The sequence below is a fragment of the Cryptomeria japonica genome, chromosome 11 (assembly GCF_030272615.1).
Source record: "Cryptomeria japonica chromosome 11, Sugi_1.0, whole genome shotgun sequence".
In the NCBI taxonomy this organism is placed as follows: domain Eukaryota; kingdom Viridiplantae; phylum Streptophyta; class Pinopsida; order Cupressales; family Cupressaceae; genus Cryptomeria; species Cryptomeria japonica.
In genome coordinates this window covers 519,441,356-519,452,186 of record NC_081415.1, presented here as the reverse complement: position 1 = coordinate 519,452,186, position 10,831 = coordinate 519,441,356, and positions in this window count along the sequence as shown.

Below are 10,831 nucleotides of genomic sequence, written 5' to 3'. Positions count from 1 at the left end.
CAAATTCAATTTTCTAAAAGAGAATGTTGAAGCAAAAGAAGTGAAATTGGTTTATGTGAATACTAAAGAGCAGATTGTAGATATTTTCACAAAGCCTTTTCCTAAGGAAACTTTTGAATATCTAAGAGAGCAACTTGGAGTTATATCCCCACCGATAGAGACTTAGACAATTGATGTTTGTCATCAACCGATAAAATTAACAGAGAAATATTTTATTTCGGCTTCGATGAGGAGGCTACTTCTCAGGGGGAGTAGTTGGTATATTGTAATGAGTTGGTATTTTATACTTGAAACTAGTTTTTTTTTGTATTGCTTTGGCATTTGATGTCAAAGGGGGAGAGATATTATGGAAAAATATTTTGGGGAGAGATATCTTTTTGGGAGAGATTATTCCTAGGGGAGAGACATTATGTATTTTGATTTCTGGTTAATGATCTCTTTGGGAGATTGTTGGTTTTTCGTTTTTGGCATTTCTGTTTTGGCACTTTGATGGTTTTTCCATCTTGTGTTGCCATCAATGCCAAAGGGGGAGATTGTTGGTATTTTGGATATGTTGATATGGTTTTGTCATTGATGTCAACACTTGTCAACACTTGTCAACCTTATCAGCACTTGGAGATCTTTCGTTATGTTCACCGACAAGTCAAGTGACTTATGCACAGTCACTGGTATTTGGTTCACCAGTAGGTTATATTGTTCACCGGCACTTGGAATGACTTGGAGACTACCTAGTTATGTCGAAGACATTATTTGATCACTTGGTTTTGGTGATTTGGTTATTTGTCTATTCGGGTTTGCATATTTGTTGTTACCGGTAAATAGGTCCAGGTTATGTACCGGCAAGCATATCTATTCCAGATCAGCACGACACATTATGGAGATGATTTATTATTATTGTAAATGCATTGAGATGACATGATGCATCGCTTATTGATTCATTTGTAATTAATTTTAATGTAATATATTTTAGTGAGCAGACCTATTCAATTGGTCTTAGGTTATGGTATAAATGTAAGATCTCATTTGTGAGATTGATATGTGATAAGGAAAAAGGATTGTAATAGGATATATGCAAAAATAAGCAAAGCTATACACGCAGACATCATTTGAAGGTTGAAGGAAGGGTTTTGTGAAGACAATCAGAACTTAATAGGTACTGAATCCAGTATATGAAGATGCTATTTTAAGCAGTACATTATCATTGGATTTAACCATCCAATTGTAGTCAATGTGACTCCCATTTTGTGATTGAGCAGTGAGCTCTAGGTAGCTGGCCTTTCTACATGTGCAGACTCCATATTGTACACACATACTATCTGCAGTAGTGTCATTTGATTGTGGGTAAGGCTTCCCACCATGGTTTTTCCCCTTATAGGGTTTCCACGTACAAATATTTGTGTTATGTGTTGTGGATGTTATTGTCTTTTTGTTTCATGCATTAATCTTTACTGGTACTGCAATTAATTGATAAATTGTCTACCAGCATAAAGTTTGGTTTACCGGCATTAAGCATTAAGTTTTGGTTAAGTTAATCTTGGTTGAATTTATTGGACAATTGATTCACCCCCCCTCTCAGTTGTCTCCAGGACATAACAAGAACTAGTAGAGATCTGTAGAGAGGAGAACCAGTGGAGAGTCATACTTGAGAGTTACAAATTTCTTTTGTAACAAGAAGATAACTTTAGTATAAAAACATGATTTTGTATTCACTAAGTTATAGCTCAATGAAAGGGTTGTATCTCCTTGGTTTGGTGCCCTAAATAAGGGGTTGTAGCTCCTTGGGTTGGTTCCCTAAAATCAAGGGTTGGTGCCCTAAAATCAGGGGTTGGTGCTCCTTGGGTTGGTTCCCTAAAATTATAATTAGAGACTCATTGTGAGATTGGATTGGAGCAGTATTCTCCAACAACATTTATCACCAAGGTTTTTCCTATCTTGGGTTTCCCTCATATATGTTGGTGTTATGTGATGTCCTTTTATATGTGAGTGCTTTTTTTTGGGTTTCCCATCTAACTAGTAAGTCTAAATTAAGTTAGATCTATTAATTGGTATACTCACATAGGATAGTTAAAGGGAAAAGTTTGAGAACCACTGATTCACCCTCCTCTCAGTAGAACATTGTGTCCAATAAATCAGGGAAGTAAAGCACCTTTATACAGATGCTTAAATAGAACTCGGGTAGCGACCGGTAGGGTTTGGACGACATGAAGCATAGAAGATTCATGAGAATGCCCATCCCATTCTAAGGGAAGCCCCTACTATTCTAAGGGTAGGCCAGCCGGATAATCCTCAAAGGCCCTCTAGCCAGTATTCTCTACGATACGCTTCCAAGCACCGGTTGAATGAACAATCCATAGGGGTGGGTGGCCCCTACTATTATATGGCCAGCTATTAGGGCCTATAGTAATTAAAAAGCAGTAACATGTGTGTTATCAAATGTAGACTTGTCTGCTCCTAGCAATCATCTACACACTATCTCTAATGTGAACACATTACAAACCTCTTGCACATAAAACTAGAACATCAACCCAATCAGCCAACAAACATAGTGAACACTTTTTCATTACCATTTGTTTCATGAATATCAAGCTCTAAAACTTTAGAATATGAAACTTCATAAGTAGCATTACCTTCTTTCCAATCTCTAGGTCACAACAGTCAATTATGACATGGTGCAAAATTGAAGAAGTTGTCAGCATAAACTCACTATCTAAGAAACTGAGCATAGTTGCAGATTCTTTTAGATCACCTCTAGAAACTAGAATAGATATAAGATGATATCATAATCATACTATAATTAATCTCACCAACATAACTTGTCATTATACTTCTAGAACTCAAATGCTCAAGCATGGCCATGATAGTATTTGTAATAGTCATGGCTATACAATTACATGTTAATCTGAATCCATAGTGAGCTCCTTTGACACCAAATGGACTCCCTTGACATCAATAATAATATATGTCCAATTATATCTCCCTTTGTCATTAATGGCAAACAAAAGAAAATTGTTAGCACACCAACACAAAATAAACCTATTAGAGACTCCCCATTAGATATATACCTAATCAGTAAGAAGATTTTGAGCATTTGAACACATTGAAAGATATAGAATTTTGGGCCACTTTCTCCCCTTTTTACATCAATGGAAAATTACAACACTATAATTTTGGGTCACTCTGGATATGCTCCCCCTTCCATCTTGCGTGTGAAACCTCATCAATTCACCTACTCTTTCTTTCTCTCCAAATCATGATTTTAAACACTCTACAAGACCACCAAATCTACTTGCAATAGGGACTAAACACTCCCCCTCAATCTATACTTCCTCTTGATTCAAGAGGAGGAAGAAACCACTCTCAACTTATATTAGAGATAGTCAAAAGTCTCCTTTGGAAGAGGTTTGGTGAAAATGTTTATGATTTTCTTCCTAGTCTCAACTTAATCTAGTATCACCTCTTTTTATACAACCTTCTCTCTTATAAAATGATACTTAAACTGCAATACATTTCATCCTTGAACGCATCACCAAATTCTTGGAAATATTTATGAAACTTTAATTGTCACAAAGAATGGAAATGGGTGCTCATAAAAATCTACCCTCATCTCCTTCAAACTCCAATTCTTCCATAAAATATGAGTGCAATAGGAAGTTGTTGCAATGTAATTTGCTTCTATTGTAGATAGGGAAACTAAGTCTTTCATTTTACTCAACAAAGATACAATACTCTCACCAAGAAAGAAAGTGTTTCCACTTATACTCTTCTAATCATCAACACTTATGGTTCAATATACATCTATGTATGTAGTCAAAGTGAATTTTTCACTCTTAGGATACCACAAACCAATATGTAGAAGTTGGTGATTGACCACAAGAGCCAAGAACCATCTGCAAGAAAAATACCTATCACACAAAAGAGATCAAGAAAAGATAATATGCTCTATAACAACTAGAGAATTTTGTATTATGCATAAAAAATGATTAAAGATATAATAATGGAGGTACAATTACAATTAATGAATTAATCCTTATAAATTATGAATGAAACCCTAGGTTAAAACCCTAATGCTAAAATTAGGAGAACTAAAGCAATGCAAATTAGGAGCTAAACTAATCTCAACTACTTTTAAAAAAGAAAACTCTAGATAACAAAAAAAACTAAGTTTAGATTAAGTGAAAAAGTAATAAAGGACCTAATTAATAAATAACTAGATAATTGTCCTAAAGTTACTCCAAAACCCCCCCTTAAGATTAACTTAGGGATAAGCTAAAGAGATAATATGAATTCAAAATGCATGCATGAATGTGTCTTGACAACTAGGCTAATCAGGTACTCATTTACAAACCAATGAAAAAAAATGAAACTCACACCAATGAGGTCCCTCTAAATGGAGAAAAGGAGAAATACCACATGAAAAAAAACTACTCTCCAAAAGCAAGAGATCCAATGAAATGAAAAAGGTACTACATGTGACTAAGATGAAGGACTCCAAGTGGACCCCCAAGTACTGAATCAATCGTAGAAGTGCAATGAATATCCCCCACATAAGAGAAGAAGCAATTATGTATCCCTCCCATATGAGAGAAGCTCCAATTTCAAAGATGAAGGCTTGAGGGAATATGTTGATGAAGATCCAAGAGTGGAAAACCACATTCCTCCCCTTAGGAAGAAACAAATCAAGTGGAAAAGGTGGAAATAACTCCATAAAAAAAAATGGAAGGAATAGTCTCATGATGTGTGCCATATAAGACTGCTCAACTATCCAACTATCAGAATCAAAAGATGCCAAATCAATTTAAGAAAATCCAAACTTCTATAAAGATACCTATTGAACAACCTCTGAAGGCATTGAAAATGGGATGATAAGAATTCTCAAGCTTCCATCAAGGAGGAATAGAATATCCTCAATCATGTCCCCAATGTTGCAATATCTGGCAAGTGCTCATCTACTAAAACTAGAAGGGGACAATCAACCTTCTAAGCTAAACTAATCTCAAGAGGGAGGTAGAGGAGGATCAAAACAAGTCTTAGGAACCATCATGAATGAAAGAAGCACACATAGGTTCAAGTGACAAAATCTCTCCTCATATGTTTTAATCACTCTTGATGCATGAGAGATAGGACTTGATGCATGTTCAATGGGATAAAAATGAGAGAACTCATACAATTGAGATGCATGATAAACACGGCCAACTACAACAAGCTCTCTACTATGAAGATCTCTAATGAGCACTAAATTAGGGGTGAACTCAATTGCCTTTCTTGTCCCACTATGAGTAATTTGGTAGATGGAGAGAAGGTTGGAAGATAATGCAAGAACACAAAGAACATTATTGAATGTGCCTCCTTCAACCTCAATAGAATCACTCCCAATAAGACTCATGTAAGTTTTATTGTCCATCAATATATGTGGAAATACATGATGCTCAAAAGAAGAGAACATACTCTTTGATGATACCATATGATGTGAGGCTCTTGAATAAAGAAGTGATCTAGAGGAATGAGAATGTCTTGATGCAAAGAGAGTGTGGCCTTTCATCTTGTCTTCACCATATGTCACAAATGAAGACCCAAAATGTCCAAGTCCTAAAGTGGTGGACTAGGATTCACTAGATGAAGGTAGTTGAATATTGTTTTATCAAATAAGTTCTTTCAACTCATCAGTCTACTTTGCATAAGACTTGTGCTCATCATGTCCTGACTTGGTGTAATAAGAACTCTTAGGCTTTCCCTTCCTAGATGAAGACCTCTTGGAAGAGGTGGAAGAATTTGAATCATGTCCATGTGGCTCTAAAGCTAGAGGAGTAGATTGTGTTCCTATATTATTTAGCTTCTTCTTCTTTTGTTTCCCTATAGATGTAAGATTCTAAGCAACCAAGGCATGATATTTGAAATTGAAAACTGAATCAAGTTTTGATAGCTTGGCCTTCTCCCATGTCAAAAACTCACAAAACACCTCAAATGAAGACATAGTGAATGTGGTTCGTAAATAATACATGGTGGAATATAATGATGAAACAAAGAACTCAAATAGGCTTCGAAGCTTGGATAGAATTAGGAAGATGCATTCCTTGTCAATCTTTTTCTTGCCACAAACCTATAACTATGATTATGATTCTATTAGGCTAGGGCCGGAGCAATATAGGATGGATAGAATTAGGCTAGGGCTGGAGCAATATAGGAATTTGAAAGTTGATGACTCTACCCCCCCACCCCCCACCCCCTCCCCCACAATAAGAAAAAATGAACCCTTTTTCACTTGTATAAGCTAAGAAATCACAAAATTGAGACATGACAAAAACTCATATCACTGAGTACTTGGTGAATATTCTAGGAAAACTTAGTGTATATTTGGATAGAGGACTCTAAGATCTTTTTGATGATATTAAAAAGTCAAAAAATAAATTCCATTTTCTCAAGTTATGGCTCCAAAAGCGTAAAATTGAAGGCTAACTTTGGAGGCTTGGTACAAAAAATTGGTGCAGAATCTCATCAAACCACTTGTAGAGTCAAATTCGTACTAGAATTTTCTTTTTAATTATATCTCATTTGCTTGATTTTGACTATGTATGACAAATTTATGGGCAAAAAACCAACTCCATGTCAATTAAGTCTTGGAAGGCTTGAAGGGTTCCCTAAAATGGAAAATTTCTAAAAATACCAACTTTTTGAAAATAGAAATTTTCTAAAAATAGTAAATTTACAAAAATAGAAACTTTTTAAAAATAGAAAGTTTCCAAAAGTAGAAACTTTATAAAAACGGAAAATTGCCAAAAATGAAAAACTTTCCGAAAACAAAAAAAAATGAAAATGGAAACTTTCTGATTTTTTTTCAAAGAATTCCCCAATCTTCAATTTTGATAAATTGACATGCGACCTTAGGTTTCTTGAGCCTCTTGAGTGAAATGGTGACATCCGTTTTATTCCAAAGTGCCTATATTTTTTAGTTACCCCTAGATTGCCTCAATTTTTGTGCCCTTGGCTAATTTGACCCAAAATTTCAACTGCTCCAATTTTGATGAAATGACAGTTCATCTTAGGGTTTTTTGACATCGCAAACGTGACGTCAACTTCCATTTGAGCCCAAAGTGCACAATTTTTTACCTCAAGTTGGATTCCTCAAGCATGCAAACAAGAAATTGACAAAAAAGCATTGATACCATGTACAAGTTGATGATCAACCACAAGAGCCAAGAATCATCTGCAAGAAAAACACCTATCTCACAAAAGAGATCAAGAAAAGATAATATGCTTTATAACAACTAGAGAATTATGTATTATGCACAAAGAATGATTAAAGATATAATAATAGAGGTGCAATTACAATGAATGAATCCTTATAAAGGATGAATGAAACCCTAGGTGCAAACCCTAATGCTAACATTAGGAGAACTAAAGAAATACAAAGTAGGAGCTAAATTAAGCTCAACTACATTTAGAAAAGAAAAATCTAGATAACAAAAAAGAACCTAAGTTTAGCTTAAGTGAAAAAGTAATAAAGGACCTAATTAATAAATAATTAGATAATTATCCTATAACTACTCCACCACAATATCCATTGTAGCTTTCAAATATTTGAAAATCTTCTTTATTCCCTTGACATGTATTTTTTTAGGCACTCCCCAAAACCTAGCTACCATTCCAATTTCTTGCATTATATATGATCTAGATGTAGTCACATACAACAAACTACCAATCATTGACCTATGCAGAGTTTGGTTTTTTAAAGAAAATTCATCATCCTTACTCAATTTACACCCATTAACCATAGGTGTAGTTATTGATTTGCATTCTTTCATCTTAAACTTATTCAACATCTCTTTTATGCACTTGGTCGGAGAAATGAATATACCCCTCTTTATTGAGAAATCTATAAACCAAGAAAGAAAGACAACTCACCAAACATTGAAATTTTAAACTCTTTATGCATTGCATCTCATAAATATTTGCACATTGTATCACTACTACCTCCAAAGATAATTCCATTAATTACATAAACAAAAACAATCAACAATTGATCACATAATTTTATGTACAAATTGTTGTTTTCACTACCTCTCTTTGAATGTTATTATTGTAGATATCTATCCAATCTAGAATACCATGCCCTAGAGGCCTACTTGTGTCAATTATAAGCATTCTTTAGCCTACACACAAAATCTGATTTGTATCAACACTAAAACCCTTATGGTTTTTCAATGTAAACTAGTTTATAGTCCCCTCGGTCGACCCCCCTTCATCTTCTAAATCTTCATTTAGAAATATAGAATTAGCATCCATCTAATATACCTTGATATTCTTGAATGTTGATAATGCCAAAAGCATTCTAATTTCCTCTAACCTTGATAATGGATAAAATGTCTCCTCAGAGTCAATTCCCTCAACTTGAGCATATCTAAGTTGCATACAAGTTTATCCTTATTTGGGATCACCTTTCCTTCTTCATTCAACTTATATCTAAATACCCATTTGGTACCAATGGTGTTCTTTCTTTAGGTCTTTGAACCAACTCCCAAGTCTCATTTTTTTAATCTAAGTTAACTCTTCCTCCATAACCTCTAACCAACCTTTTTATTTCCTTGCTTCTACATAAGAAATTTGTCCATTTTTGTATAGTAAGGAAAACTATACCTATTCATTTTCTTTCTCAATTCTTCTCCAAGTTTGAATTGCACTATCTTTATCTCCTATGATTTGGTCTTTAGAATTGTTATTTTAAACATACTTCATTAAATTCTTTCCAATTGTATTCTATGACTCATTTTGTGGACTTTCATCACTACTATGGACTAAATTACCATTGTCTTCTTCACCCAAAATATTCATAGACTCTATTATCTCATCAATACTCACGTCGACACTTTCTGCAATCCCTTTGAACCTCCTTTTATAGCATCTATATGCATTGCTTTTCATGGAATAACCAAGAAAAATACCTTCATCAAATCTATAACAAAACTTACCCAAATGTTCTTCATCACTCTTTGTATATAACTTTCCTTCAAATATTTTGAGATGCCTAGTTGAATCTAGTCTTCCTTTCCATAACTCATGTGGTTTTTTGGTATTCCTTGGTTTGCTTTGAGCTATATTCAAAATGTATACAACTATCTAAACCACTTCTCTTCAATCCATATTTAGTAACGTAACTTGACTTAATAATGTTCTTTCCATATCTTGTGCAATATGGTTATTTCTCTCAACTACTCAATTTTGTTGAGGCATCCTATGATGGTATGATGAAAGAATAAGTATCTGGTCGATTACTGAGAGTGGGGGGTGAATCAGTAAACTGAAAACCTAATACAAACTTTCCAAACTCAAACTCAATCATACAAAGTAAATTATCAATAAAATATCACTATCAAGATCAATACTCATAAGAATACTCAACATCAACCAGTTAACTGTTATAGCAACTTAACAGTAAACAACTTTAATCTTGTAAACATCCAAATGCTTAATCATATATCAACACACTCCATCTCTCAATGCTTCCAGTTATCATGCCATATCAGAATAGTTAAGTAGTTAATCAAATCAACAAATAAGATCATAACCACAAAAACATTCACCACATGACACAAATGTTTATACATGGAAAACCCAAATAGGTAAAAACCATGGTGAGATGAGACTCACAAGATAACTATCTGAACTCTTTTGAAGTTCACCTTGTTAGGAGCCAAGCTTGTTAAAGATTTTACAATAAGTCTTGTTAAGAACTGATCCTGTTAGGAATCACCCAGTTAAGGGATTTACAATTGCCTTGATAAAAATAAAATACCTTGTTAGGAGTAACCTTGGTAGAGGATCTAAGGATCCAAGATAATGGGCCACCTTGTTAGAGGATTTAAGAAGTAACCAATATTGTTAGATCTTACCCGGTTAGGGGAATTCAATTCTGCTGTAATTGTTAGAAGACAACAGGTTTTTCTTGATTTGTCTGAATAGCACTACATTTGCTTGATCAGATCCTTTTAAGCTTCAATCTGCCTTTACACAAATTGCAGATCCATTCTCCGGTTAAGCAACCACACACTCAATTGATTTCTGCCAACACCTTTTACAAAACAACTTCATCGACCTTAAATACAAATGAATTAGGTCGGTAACACAACAAAAACCTAATTCTCTCATAGAGATTACAAACAAATCGGTTCAAGTATGACTGTTGGATTTACATAGCAATTTGTACACATTCTTCAAGAAAATTCCAACCACTCCATGATCACTGCTTCATCGGACTTGTAACTCATCATGCGCTTTGCATTAGATGCAATCCACTTTGCTCATTCCCTAAACAATCAAAAAAATGCACCAAAATAATTTGAACTTATCTTCATACAATGACAACACGTGTCACTATCATTGCCCCTCAACAGATAATAAAACAACATAACCATTTCAGAAAACTTAATCGGTTAGGGTTTAACAAAAACAATTGGTAGGGTTTACCGGTTACATTGCATAGAAAGGGTTTTAACCTTATACACTGGTTACCAGTTCAACTCACATACTTATATACCGGTTTACATCATCTTCCATAAAGCTCTCCCTACCGGTTACAAGACAATATCAATAATAACAACAATATCATAAATATCATTACCAGTTCAATTGACATCAATGACAACATAACATATCATTAATGCAATCTTCATGCAAATGCCAACATCCTAGGAGAAAAACATTATCTCCATATCCCATGAACCTCACAAAATTCTTCATATTTGTTGGAAGTGAACTCTCCAACTCTCTCTAATCTCAAGCACTTGATTATTCTTTCGGTTTTATTTTCAACCATTTCCTAAAATTCTTTAAAATTCTC